Here is a 15,195-nt window from a genome sequence, read left to right on the forward strand (position 1 = left end):
CCCATGACTTTTACAAATCTGTGCGAACCCTGGTATACGTTTTTTACGTCGGAAAGTGAATGAACAAATTCATAGTCCATCTAATTTATAATCGAATTATAAATAACAAGGGCACCAATTGTAGCAAAATACGCCCGTTCTTTATTGAGGACAGTATGTTTGGTGACAAGTGGTTGTTCGATGGGCCAGAAATTTAGGCGTTACTGACGGGGATGGATGCTGGATTGGGGGAGCGGGGAGGGGTAGGGGTGCCCCCTTCCGCGCGTCGATTTAATTTTATATTTTCAATGCCAAATGGCACATTTAAGTTCTTTCTATGATAATAATAATTTAATAAAGATATGCATACAAAATCATGATCTTATTTATTTCCTTATTAAAAGACATGAATAAAATGATAACAATAAATATAATAAGAAAAAAATCAAACCATCAAAAAACAATTAATACACAATACATAAATATCAATCAACTGTCAATATATCGGAGTAAAATAAATGCAATATCAAGAAAAGAAATTAAAATTTCAATACACAACATGAGAACATACAGCATGCACCAAAATTAATGAAGTAAATCATAATTCTAAACGTCTTGGTCCCATGCCATTCTTTCACCATCCTAGTGAAATACAGCAGTTGGTGCCCAATCATGCTGAATGTGAGCAGGCTGTTCAGGACTAAGTTGGAGAGTGAAGATCGGTGTTTGATATCCACACTCTTCAGTGTTGTAAACCCTCTCTCACAGTCTATAATTGAATAAAAAAAATAAAAATGGCCATAAATGTTTAAAAAATAATATATTTAAAATGATATACTATTAAGTGACCATATGAAGAGTGATTTAGTTACAAATTCCCACATATTTCCATAACAGTAAATATATTAAATAACTTTGAATTATTTTTATTCAGATTGATGCTGAAAGTTTATTATTGAATGACTTTACCAGCCGTTGACGAGTTGGCCAACTGCTGCCAGCTAATAAATGTTGATGTGCCCGGTCGTCAGGTTGGTGGTCACCCACTCCATGGCCTGGTCTGCTCTAAGGCTGATGTCACCAAGAGAGCTTCACATCTGTCTCTTTTCACTTGTCTAAGTGATGGTGGAAGTGCTCAGCCAGGTCCTAAAAGGAACTACAATTTATAACATAACTATATTAACTATTCCATTTATATTATTGATGGGCCTAAAATTCTCTGGGCAGAATAAACAAGAGAATTACAGTCTTACATTCAACCACGTATTATTTGGTAATCCCCTAACAAAGTGTCATGATGTAGATTTACTCAATCCAAAAACTATTCTACTCTCAAAACATAATCCTCTCCTTTTATATCGTTCGTAGCATCCAATAAGTCCATAACAATACAACAATCCCCAAGTTTAACCTAATTCAATATTTCCTAATTTAAACATCCATTTCCGTTACATTATGATATAAAAAAGTACACATGGCTTTTTATTCACGGCAACTTGTGACTCGCGCTTTCTTAGCATGCTCAGAATTTTTATTTTTCTGTTTTACAGTTTTTACTCATTATGTCATACCCATAATGTCATATTCCCCATGTTAGGTTGGCTCCACCCCAGGAAACTTCTGGAGGAGTGGCAGGTCCGAGAATCGATCCTCTAGGTTCTGCACAGTGTTTGCCAGGAAGGGGTAGTAGATCTGCAAATGCACAACAATATTTACAACTGAACATACATTAATCAAAAGAATGAGCTTAATGACTAAAACAAAACAAAAATGTTGAATAAGAACAAGATGCAGTAAATTAATCCTTCTATTACATTTTAATTTAAAGACAAACACCAGATACAGTAAAAATATTATGTTCACAGATGGCTTACATGAAAATATGTTTTCATGTGTACCTTGTTCCGGAACTAGTCGTTATCTGCCTTGATGGTCTGATGGTAAAGTCTCGATGTTTTGAGGGCAGTTACGCGATCTACAGACATTTCGAAGGCACCTCCCGGCATTGCCAGCAGTCCATTCATGATAACACACGTCCTCTTCACCAGTGGCTTGACGGTGGTATACACGGCATCTCTTGTCTGAAAATAAGGCAATCAAAAAACAATTAATCCATTGCATTGAGTTAACTTTTCATTAAATGCACATCTAAACACAGTTAAGACTAAGTCATAATTAGATAAAGATTTAATAATTAAAAAAATGTTCCAGATAATCAATATATTAACTAGATCTGATTCAATGATCTAACAATGACATACCTGCATGGCAACAGACATTTCTGTTAGGTGAGCCAACACAGCAGCCATCATGTGAAGGGACATCACAAAGAGTTGGTCCTGTGTGAACTTTGCAAGACCGGTTTCCCTCACATCGGTTCGTTCCTATGCCTACCTCCAGGCTGGTGAATACGGATTACTGGCACTTCATCAAGATAGTTGTTGCTTTAAATTAACACAAATAAGTATGGGATTCGCAATATGGAAAATGAAAAACCTCGAACAGGACTTACTAAGTATTTTGGCTGCATAAAAATCTTTAAAAAGGAGTGACTTACATGCGTTCAACTTTCAAATTTTCTAAGAGAATTAATTATCCCTCAAGCCACTTGCTCTGACAGGGCTCTTGTCCTTGAGCCTGTAAAGGTCACCTATAATATCCTTCAAGCGGTGAAGGTATGTGGAACCCTCGCGTCCTTGACTGCCTGGGCTGCAGCAAGGGTCAACCTGTGCGATGCAATCATGAAGAGATGAGGTTTGTTAAACTTTAATGTAATACGTCCCGGGTTTTAAAACATCAAATAATTTATCAGTACATACAAATATCGAACGTTTATGGCTTCTGTTAAGTATGTTTTTTTCATGAGTTTAGTTTTTTTACGTGAAATCAGCACTTGAACGGCTTCTCTCCTGTGTGTATTATTGAGTGCTTTGTTAAACTACGTTTTTTAGTGAAAAAGCACCACATGTCTCTCACGTATACGGTTTCTCTCCTGTGTGTTTTCTCATGTGAGTCTCTAAATTCCCTTTTCTGAGTGAAAGCAACACCACATGTGTCACACTTGAACGGCTTCTCTCCTTTGTGTAATATTGAGTGCTTCGTTAAACTACTCTTAAAGTTAAAAAAGCACCACATGTGTCACACTTGAACGGCTTCTATCCTACATGTGTATTCTCATAGGAGTGTTTAAATTCCCTTTCTGAGTGAAAGCAACACCACATGTGTCACACTTGAACGGCTTCTCTCCTTTGTGTAATATTGAATGCTTCGTTAAACTACTCTTAAAGTTAAAAAAGCACCACATGTGTCACACTTGAACGGCTTTTCTCCTGTGTGTATTCTCATATGAGTCTTTAAATTCCCTTTCTGAGTGATAGCAACACCACATGTGTCACACTTAAACGGCTTCTCTCCTTTGTGTGTCTTCTCACATGAGCATTTAAATTCCCTTTCGTAGTGAAAGCTGCACTACATGTTCCACATTTGTATGGCTTTTCTCCTGTGTGAATTCTCATGTGAGCTTTAAGACTTGATTTTTGATTAAAATCGGCACCACAAGTCTCACACTTGCACGGCTTCTCGCCTGTGTGTATTCTTACGTGCGTCGTCAAAACATGATTATGGGTGAATGAAGCACCACATGTATCACACCTGTACGGCCTTTCTCCTGTGTGTATTCTTATGTGACCCTTTAAATGTTCTTTCCTAGTGAAGGCAGCACTACATGTATCACATTTGTACGGCTTCTCTCCTGTGTGTATTTTCATGTGACCCTTTAAATGGTCTTTCGTAGTGAAAGCTGCACTACATGTTTCACATTTGTATGGCCTTTCTCCTGTGTGAATTCTCATGTGAACTTTAAGACTTGATGTTTGATAAAAACCGGCACCACAAGTCTCACACTTGTACCGCTTCTCGCAAGTGTGTATTTTTACGTGCTTCGTCAAATTATGATTATAATTGAAAGCGGAACCACATGTATCACATTTGTACGGCTTGTCTCCAATGTGTGATTTATGAGTGAAAGTAGCACCACATGTGTCACATGCATTCGGTTTCTCACATGTATGTTTCAAAGACATTTGAATCTTTAAAAAATCCTAATATCCTTATAAAAGAAGCTCAACATATGTCACACTCTATCGCTTCTCTCCAGTTCTTTAGTTCTTTGTGTTATCTTCTTAAACTTTTCTGCATCTGCAAAAGAAAACAGGATTAGAACAAATCCATAATATAGCTAAATGTGAATAAATATACAATGACTTTGATAATTGAAATTCATGGGTTCAAAACAGATAAAGATAGTAAAATAATGGAAAGCATCCACTATATTATGTGTGTGAAATACCATGAAGGACCCTCATGACTGAGTCCAGAAATTATTGTAATTAGAGTGTATTTCTGTATTTATTCTTATAGTATATTAAATGTTCATATTGCGCAAAATTTCGCCGCGTAAAAATCCCCTGGTGCAATATCAAAATCCTCTGGAAATCAGACCAGAATCCCCTGGGAATCCTGTTAGAAATATGGCATGTATGTCTATGATTGGACGTATAAATTAGGTATAGAATAAAGCTTTATATTCATATTTTACCATGTAAGCGCAGAGATATTTTGCACACAACAAGCATAAGATGCATTAAACACAGGATTTACCTTTTCTATAAAACTATACTTTACCGACACAAACAATAATTATGCCAATCATAACAACTAGGCCATGGTCAAGGTGTTCCAATTGTTGTTAAACTGTGCCTTGCAGGTGCCCTTCATGTATATTTAGCTTTGTTTGTGTGTGTATGTTTGTATTTCTTTAAACAATACAGTCAAGGATAACCCGTGAAAGTGCAAGCACTAATTTCCAACGGGGTCCTTTGTTTTTGCTAAAGAGACAGCACGCTGAAAAGACAGTGGTGGGATACAAGAAAGTCTGGGTGCGATACCCTAGCTATTTTTCGAAGAGACCCCTTTCTGAGTTAAACCAGTACTGAGTACAATACTTCACGGAGATGGTCTACTGTTTTGACAGTATGGAATGAAAACAACCGGTATAGGAGGGATTTACAACTACGTCATTGCTTTCTGCTATGTGTACCACGTGTACGCAATTTCCAGGAAGGTAATACAAAGAAATGTTAACAATGCCTACTTCTGGTAAGGTTTTTACAGTAACATTCACTGGAAATCATCTTCCTGGTGCAAGGTTTCTGGCAGAAATCAGTTGTTGAGATAAGTAATGGACACAGAGCTGCTGAGGTTTACTTCATGTGGGAAAAGACCAAAACTAATTAACAGGTATGCAAATTATGCAACCCATGTATATATGTTTACATTTCAGAAAACGTATAATATTGTGAAGATAATTTTGAAATGGCATGCTGAAGGTTTAACATAAAAAAATACAGATGCATTGGAATTCTTTAATATATTGAAATATTGTTTCTAGCCCAGATTTTAAATGTATAAAATAGGTTTCGATGTTTTATGATAAAAAAATTAATTGCATTTATTTTTTTCCAGATCCAGTGCCTGTATAAATCCTGGGGAAGACAAGGTCATTATATAACTTGTCGGTTGATGACGGATTATGCCAGTTGACCTTTAAATGAATCAATGAAAAACAGTCCACAATGTCATGATTTATACAGAAAAGTGTGTAACATAGCTGGTACATACATAGGACAAATAAATATATATATACATTGATATGTTATAAATACAGATATTAAAATATAATACTAAATACATTCTTGTGTTTCGTTTATAGTGTATTTATTTAATTTCAATATGTCTCTGCATGCTTAAAAATGGTAAAATGTGCAATTGCACTTTGTTTTAAATGTCTTAAATCCCCCAAAAGCAATTACTAATTCGCCAGGCTCTAAGATGAGGCTATGACCATGTCCAACAGAAATATTATAGCACCAGAACTGGAATACCCAATAATACATTTCAAAGTTGCTTTATTTGTGTACAAGGAAAACATAATCCTTCACCGAAAAATGTTAACTCTGTGTAGGGGATTAGTATAAATGACTAAATTGATGATGATGATGGTGCCAGTGTAAGATTTAATTTTTTTAAATAGATTAACATCATTCAGAAGCTGCTCAAGCGACATATGATATATTTTCTTTCTTTTACATTAAGTATACCCTAGTTCCCTTTTTGGACTCTCTTGAGTGAGTGGAATCAGCTTTATAGCTGGTCACTGCATTTAAATTCAATTTAATTTGGATTAATGAAACACATTCATGAGTAAGAATGTTCACGCGCAATGGTCTTCCTTAATTCAGGGATGTGATTGACTTGGCAGGTGGAGGGCTGAAACCATTTCGGCCATGGGTTCTTGGGGGTACTTCTGGGGTCAAAAGCACACTGCCGTAGAAGGAAAACTGGCTTTTTAGAAGCTCTTTTGGGGGTTCTTCTGACTTCATATTTGAAGCAAACTGGACCATCAACACTAACAACCAAAAGCACACTCAGTAGTAACTTTAAAAAAAAAAATATATATATATATATATATATTTTTTTTTTTTTTTTTGGGGGGGGGGGGGGGCAAATCACATCCCTGTAATTATATAAGTTATCATACAAACATATGACACGTTTCCTGCAAGACTTGGTCAATCTGAATATTGTGTGTATTATTTAAGGTGAGTTGAACGGCTGTTTGTCATACTGCAAGAGGGCCTTTGAAACTTTTTGTTCTTTGATACAGATGTACCCCTTGTGTTTAAGAGCTTTCTGTTTAGGGATTATTTATCAACCTGCCGTAAAATCTTCAATAAATTGTAATCACCCTTCAATTGTTCTAGTAAAATTGTTTCTTATTTAAAACCACAAAAGTATGTAATATAATACTTATTCGGTTATAAGATTTCTATAAATTAAAGCTATATTACATTTAGTTTTCAAATTTCTGATGTATGTGTATATGTTGCAAACTTAGGGTCTGGATGATCTCAGAAGGTCCTTTTCCTCATACAAAATGTTTACTGCATTTGTATGTCCACTTTTAATTTAGCAACTGTGAAATCCTTTTGCCCACTTATTAAACTTTTGCACTTAATTTCATTTGTTTTAGGTTAAGGGAAAGGTATGGGAAAAATATTCACTTTGTGTTACACCAGAGTGTTGTTTTTTAAAAGACATAGGCTTTAAGTCCATACTAAATCCAGAGCAAATCTATGTTAAACAGAGGCCAGGCCGTACAAAGATTGTACTACCTGTTACAGTTGCTATGGACTGTGCTTATCAGTAAATCTATTTTTAGCATATTGGCTGATTAGAAATCCCTCCTGTAGATAGATACCGAAAATAGCCCATTTTCGCGAAAATAGCCTTAGACTACGAAAATAGGAAATAAAATACGTATTGCATTAGTAAAAACAAATAAATCGACCATATATTGTAGATATGTATAAATACTATGAAAAATATGTTTCTTGGTTAGATATTATGGCGAGAAAATTGTCATTTATTCAAATAATTAATATGAGGAGACAAAAACTCTAAGAAAACAACAAACCCCTTACGAAAATAGCAAATAAAATATGGGATTAGAAAATAAGACGCCAAAATCAACATTAATTTAGGTAATTAAAATGAGGTGACGAAAAACACGTAAGAAAATAACTAAGCCCTTACAAAAATAGCTAATAAAATACGTTTAACGCTAGTAAAAACAATTAAATCGACATAATATTGTAGATATGTATAAATATGTTGAAGAAAATGATTTGGGGCTAGATAGTAAGACGCCAAATCGAAATTTATTCTGGAAATAAAAGTGAGGTGATGAAAAACTGGTACAAAAATAATTAAGCCTTTACGAAAATAGCTAATAAAATACGTTTAACGCTAGTAAAAACAATTAAATCGACATAATATTGTAGATATGTATAAATATGTTGAAGAAATTGATTTGGGGCTAGATATTAAGACGCCAAATCGAAATTTATTCTGGAAATAAAAGTGAGGTGACGAAAAACTGGTACGAAAATAATTAAGCCTTTACGAAAATAGCTAATAAAATACGTTTAACGCTAGTCAAAACAATTAAATCGACATAATATTGTAGATATGTATTTAAATATGATGAAAATAATGATTTGGGGCTAGATATTAAGACGCCAAATCGAAATTTATTCAGGTAATAAAAGTGAGATGACGAAAAACTCTTAAGAAAATAACGGTGCTTTCTTTATGCGGTCTCTGTTGAATACGATATAACTTCAATCCGATGTTGTTGTTCACACATTCAGTTCTGAAGCATGCGTATAGCAAGAGTGGTTAATAGCCTGATGTCACTAATTGATGATGATTAATACACGTGACCCTTGATTGGATTATCACACCGACATCGTCGAAAATTTGATAATTAATGAGAGGTATGTGCAAGAAAACATCAAATTCTTTACAATTCGATGGATACCCAGACTGGGTAGTCTAAAATAATAGACGTGTTATAAATACGGGATTCTTCCAATCCCTAACGTCTAAACAGGAATGTGCAAAAAACGGGGGTGTTTTAAAAATATTGAAATTGTTTTAAGTGAAGTATTTTATGGTTGAAATTGATCATAAAGAGATATATTAATATTTTACCATGTAAGTGAAATGTTATTTTGCACTAAACAAGCATTTAATGCATTAAAACAAGTTGTTTACCTTTCCAATAAAACGAAAGTTGACTGACACAGACAACAATTATGCGAAGGGGAACAACTCGATACAATCGTAATAACTCGGCCTCCTCCGACAAAGTTCCAACTTCGATATAGACCTCGTTATACAATCGTAACAACTCAGCCATGGCCGAAATGTTCCGAGCGGTTTTAAAACTGTGCCCTGAAGTATTGCAGGTGCCCTTCATGTATATATCGTTTTGACAGAATAAAATGAAGAAAAGCTGTCAAACTCATAATTATAAGTAGGATATCTATTTTTTGTGTACGGAACTAATATAAAATAACATTATCTGGTAATATTTCTTGTGTTTATGATATTTTATAGACGCTATATGCTTTAACCCGGAATCCTGATGGGAACAACTACCCACTTTTGATACTAAACAATTTGTACGTGAAGGATGCCATATCAAAAATCTAAAAAAAATCCTTCCAACTACAATTATTTGGACTACCAGACTGGGATACCTATGTATTTTTTTTGTGTATGGAACTAATATAAGACCATATCATTTGGTAATATTTCTTGTTTTTTTATGTTATTTTATAGACCCAAACTGCTTTAACCCAGTATCCCGATCGGAAGAACATTAACAAGCCAATTTTGGTACAAAACAATTCATACATAATGGATTTGCCAGATCAAAATTCGTAAAATAAACACCTCAACTTACAATTATTTGGACTAGGAAATCACATAATTCGAACTTTCTGATTAAATCACTGAGTCAATATCATGTGTTGAATTATTATATAAAAGATAAATCATAGCTTTACACGACTAGCCATTTTTCAAAGTCGCGAAAATATATGATTTATATTTATTTGATTCTTACATTTAATCTAAACTTTCTGCGCAAGATTTATAATATGTGGATACCTAGATGTACAATTTGATTTGTTAAAACTTACATTCATATTTCTTTTTTGCGAGATCGAGTGGGATCGCCAAACAACTTTGTATATAATATAATCTGGTAACGGACAACAGTTAAATCATGATACTGAAGTAGCAGTCAACAGGATTTCGGATAAATACGTTTGAGACGAATTGGCATTGCAGCGGTGACGTCCCGTTGATGAATATTTTAAAATCATCGGTCGCGCATATCACTCGTTTATCAACAAAAGCAGGAAACAAACACAACATCGAACAATTGAAATATCTGTTTAGTTTTTGCTTTATCTAATAATAAAACATTTATAGTTAAAGTTATTTTTGTTACACGTTTGGTCTGTCTGTGACGGTTGGTGACGTTGTGTGTCTCTTATTAAGTGCGTGTTAGGTTTTACCCCATGTTTCTTTACGAAATCTTTGTTTAAATTATTTACGTCTTCAAAAAAGTAGCATGTGCCTGTAGTTTCTGTAATAACGACAGTGAAGCTGACTACTGAAACGACACCGGGATGAGTTATATAATGACGCCAGTGTACCATCGATTGGCGTCGAACAATGAAAGAATAAGTTTTATTTCGTTACGGGGCATATTACAAACAAACTGTTATGGTAGGAGGGAAACTTGTTATATAATGTGCACATGTGTGTATCAGTATCACATCGAATGGTAAAACCCGTTTAACCTCCTTCCTGGAAGACTGTTAGTATTTATGGTGGTGATGTTGGGAATCGAGCCTGCAACCACGTGGTTGACAGTCGAGTGTCTTTCTTCAGTCACCTATTTATTACAATTTTCTTACAAAATCATCAAAGAAAGACACCCCTCCGAAACATAAACTTAGAAAATTTCTATTATTATTGTAAATTATATTTCTTAGTATTCTCTTTAAATCCCTAAGAAATTACGGTGTAAAATAACAACCTCTTAAAATTTTTGAACTAGGTTTAACATATACAATCAAATAAATTATTTCGGTCAACTTAGTAGTAATTTTATTTAGCAATTAAACTTTATGACATAACTCTTGGGAATCTAAATTATGTTTGCAATAATTCACTTCACTGGCAATCAATTTAAACTAAGATCAATACATACAACTCTAAAACACTACATTTAATAAATGATATAATTAAAAAAAATACGAATTAACTCAACAGATGTGCCGGCATACATCCGAGGTTGTTTTCGATAAAAATGAACGAGGAGTTCCGAATGGTTATTATACACATTACTGCATTCGCCGGATAATACGAATTTTACCCATGTATTCATCAACCGAGAAAGATGTTTGTCTGATGACAAAAACACTTGATTCCTCAATCATACACTAGTATATGATAAAATTGTAAACGGTCCTTCATTGTTAACAATAAATAGTTTAGAAGACATAGTTTTACCGTGACATTTCACCTACATGGACATTTATGTTGCACTTCATCTTACCATAAACTCATCGAAACTGAATTGTGCCATCTATAAGTGCATGTGGTCAAATCTCCAATGTTTCCTTGACCTTTGGCTCGTAATTTGCCAATTCTCACTGTAGCCATCTGGTAAATCCTAAATGCATGGCCAAGCCGTTATTTAAGATATTCTGACGAATGGCAGCGACGATGATCTGGCACGTTACACGCTGTCTTTTTATGGTACCAAGGTATTTAAAGAAATATTTGTATCAGAATGTACATGTTAAATAAAAATAAAATAAATGTTAACAGGCAAACATGCCTCCAATCCAATACATTGTCATTCGGAATCACTAAACCAAATGTGTTCATTAATACATAAAGAATGCTAAAAGGGCTTCTTAATCTCCTAAACATGTGCCAACAACAACAAATACAACAATTATCTTTATTACACTCAGGTCATACATACATGACAACATGAGGACAAATAAGTTTAGTCAGCAGTGTCAATAAAAGCTTAATTATACTAATACGAAGAACGATGGCTTTGTCTCGAGTGGCGGAAATAAGATGGTTTTGTATTGTTTTCATGGTCGTACATGTATCGAATATATATCTTATCATGGAAAAGAGGGAGACAGTTATTTTAAACGTCTTTACAAAATATGAGGGATAAAGGGATATTCAATATAGTGCCAGATTTCAAAGGCTGTGCCTTGGACAAGCATATCGTATAAATAAATTACTAACGTTATTGGGGAACTCAGTATAAATAATTCAATTTAACAAAAACCTAGAGAAGTTACACTGGCTGACATGCGTTGCGTATTAAATGTTTCACAAATAAGGCTACTCTTGTCAATAGTTTAACGTTTGTGCAAGTTAACAGTTCCTTGTATTTAATTGTATTTGGCCTATTGAAATAATAGATTGGTATGTATTTTCTTTTGACATTTGAAAAGGATGGGCAAACTAGTAAGTAGTGGTATTCATCACCAAGGTTTGACCTACAAATATGACAGTATCTTTCTGCGTAGTCAACATTATTATACCTTCCTATTCCTATCGGGAATTTGTGGTTTGCCATACGGAATTTACTCATAAAAAGTTTCAAATTAGGAGCAAGATTTAAAAAGTATTTTTCTAATTCGAGGGTTTCCTTGAACAGTGAGTAGTTTTTGCCTTTAGAAGAGTTATTCATTACAAACTGGTCGATAAGGACTTGTTTAACACATTTATGTAAATTAGGGTTTATATTTGTAGATTGTTCTAACCATACATTGGAAAACCCAGTATTATCTAAAGTTGATTTGATGTGATCAGTCCATTTAAAAGATCTGGAATTATCATTTTGCATAGACTTATAGCAAATATGTAATAATTTAGTTTGTTTACCTCGAAGAATGGATATCCAGAATTTTTTCATTTTACATTTTATGGTCATTTCTAATGGGTATCGTCCAGTTTCACCATACAGCATATAAGCAGGCGTGCTCATTTTAGTTTTTGTTATTTTTCTAAGAAAACTAAGATGAACTTGCTCAATAAAATTTAGGTTTTCATAGCCCCATACCTCAGCAGAGTATACTAGTATTGGCAATATTGTATGGTCAAATAATTGTAATTGTAAGTCTGTCGGTATATCTAGATTGTAAATACGTTGATAAAGTAAGTGCATTGCCTTTCTGGCCTATTCAACTAAATGTTGTTGTTTTTTTTTTGCGTTAAGAAAACTTCCAGAGCTTGAAAAGAATACTCCTAGGTATTTATATTTAGTAACCGTTTCTATTATATTTTCTCCTATTTTGAAATTATAGCGAGTCGGCCTATTAGTGCCAAAAACAACTACCTTTGTTTTATCGATATTGACCTTTAAATCCAAAGTACTGCAATAATTATCAAAATCATCAATCATTTTTTTGCAAATCTGTTTCAGTTTCGCTAAGTAGCGCTGTATCGTAAAGTAGAGCGAATATTTTTAAATAGGTAACCACATTTTGTCGTTGCGTACACTTATTTCGACTCCTGTATTGTTCAGATTGAGAAGGCAGGATGCCAAATCATTTAGAAAAATTGCGAACATTACCGGTGACAAATTTTCTCCTTGTCGGACCCCCTTTTTACTTTCAAAGAATGGTGATAGTATGTTATTATCACCGGAAACACAGGATTTGATATCGCTGTACAAATTGTATATCATACGAATGAATTTGCCTGATATGCAATACTGAAGTAGTTTTCTCCACAAATAAACTCTGTTAGTATTGTCAAATGCAGAGGAAAAATCGACATAACAGCAGTATATTTTTTTCTTTCTAGCCCGTAGTAAATCTATAAGTTTATACAAAACAAAAATATGATCAATCGTTGCATATTTTGCTCTGAAACCAGCTTGATTTTTTTCTAGCATAGAATTTTCTTTCAAATATTTATTTAATCTATTATTTAACAGCGATGTGAATAATTTTCCAAGATGACTTAGACTTTTTATTGGTCTGTAATTTTTACAATCTTGCGGGCTTCCTTTATTTTTATAAATGGGCCGAATAATACCCGCTGTCCAAACTTCGGGTATATGACCGGTCTCCAAGATAATATTAAATAATTTTAAATAAATTGGCACAAGTGCCAATAAATGAAGTAACGGTGACAATCTATTTTCAAACTTTATGTTTGTGTATGTATACGAGGGGTGGGCCGGGAAGTTCGCGGAATTGCATTGTAATTGTCGTATAATTGGGGGTTCTGAAAACGAAAATTCAGCATAATATTTTATATTTCTTTATGCAAATGTATTACATTAAACAATGTGTCCATTAATGGAAATACAAAACTACGATTAAGTACACTCCGGCGCACGGATGACGTTACATAACGTCAACAACGTCGAAATCTTGCACTTTACTGACTATCTCAACAGTCTCTGCCCGTCAGTACACATTTCCTAAGTCTTCCAATTCACTTACGGTCATTGTCTGCGTACCATGTACTGTCAAATGTAGACACGATCCTCTGTCTCGCTTGTTGAAGGTCAACACTTGTAGCGAAGTGTTGTCCCCGCAACTGCCGCTTTATCTCCGGAAACACACGGAAATCCATTCGGGCCAGATCTGGACTGTACGGAGGAAATGCCAATATCCATATCTCAAACCCCTAAATACTAATTTCCAGGTGCGTGAATGCTGCTCTATGCTCTATGCGCCATCCATTTCAAGTGAGTGTAGAAAGCCAAAACTTAAAGGGGCAATACAGCGTATGATGAAATAGGGGGAAAAAAAAGAAAATTGTCGAAAACTGACATAAACCTGGTGTCGAATTGTAAAATGTATTTAAACTTACTTACTGAAGTACCACATCGTTTACAATTAATGTATTTTTCGCAGTTTTTTATTCCATTGAAAAAAATACTAAATATCTAGTAGAATTCATTCTTATGCGTGATTGGCTAGTCAATGCTACCACAAAGTTAGGTATATAGCTTAAATATTCCATACTTAAGGGTAAGCCTTCGCAGCACAGTGGATACACAACTGGTCCGCAATTTTGGCGACACCGGTAGGAACCCGGTTTCCGAATCGATTTTATTTTACATTTTGGTATTTTATCATGATATCAAAGAGTAAAACATTTTATAAAGTAATTGTCCTGAGATTCGTTTTCGAAGGATAAAATTTAGAGCTTCTCAAAAATTCATGCTGGAACGATCTTTTTTAAGAATAAAAAAGACATTCTTTGCCTTTTTTACCTACGTAGATTGTTTGATACTGGACTTTTTCCGGAGTTGACATTATTTTATAAAAGTTAAATGTGTAACAATAGGTCCAAAAATGTAATAATATTAATCGAATATGAATTCCATGAATGCACCCTGTTTGATCTAAGCGATAGCGAGCCATCGGGTTTCGACTGTATCATTACGGTTAACATAATTTTATTAATAATAATCAGGGCATTTAACAGGGTCTAATACAAAAGAGTCAATGGCTCTTGTGATCTGATTTTCAAGAAACAAAATCAGATGTTCAAGAGTCATTGTTTGTAAATTCTTGGTATTTTTTATGAATAATAGTTCTCATCTGTCATAAGATGACATTGCAAGATATAAGACTTTCTATACTTTGTTTAATAGTTTCCAAAACCTAAATTTATAATACCCCCCCCCCCACAAAAAAAAACAAAACGATTTCCAGTGTTTTATAAAGATCATTTATA

At 34.2% G+C, this 15,195-nt stretch overlaps 1 long non-coding RNA gene across 2 annotated transcripts; it reads right to left on the reverse strand.

The window, feature by feature from the left end:
* Positions 1–384: 384 nt before the first annotated feature.
* Positions 385–3,245, reverse strand: LOC128222149 (uncharacterized). Of its 2 annotated transcripts, XR_008259084.1 has the most exons (6): positions 2,537–3,245; positions 2,241–2,403; positions 1,878–2,060; positions 1,551–1,671; positions 949–1,125; positions 385–748 (listed from the first exon to the last, which is right to left on the reverse strand). It is a non-coding gene; the product is annotated as an uncharacterized LOC128222149 (long non-coding RNA). The 2 variants fall into 2 exon arrangements; XR_008259083.1 differs by having other exon boundaries at positions 386–748; positions 2,241–3,245.
* Positions 3,246–15,195: the final 11,950 nt, after the last annotated feature.

Source organism: Mya arenaria, chromosome 16, assembly GCF_026914265.1.
Source record: "Mya arenaria isolate MELC-2E11 chromosome 16, ASM2691426v1".
In the NCBI taxonomy this organism is placed as follows: domain Eukaryota; kingdom Metazoa; phylum Mollusca; class Bivalvia; order Myida; family Myidae; genus Mya; species Mya arenaria.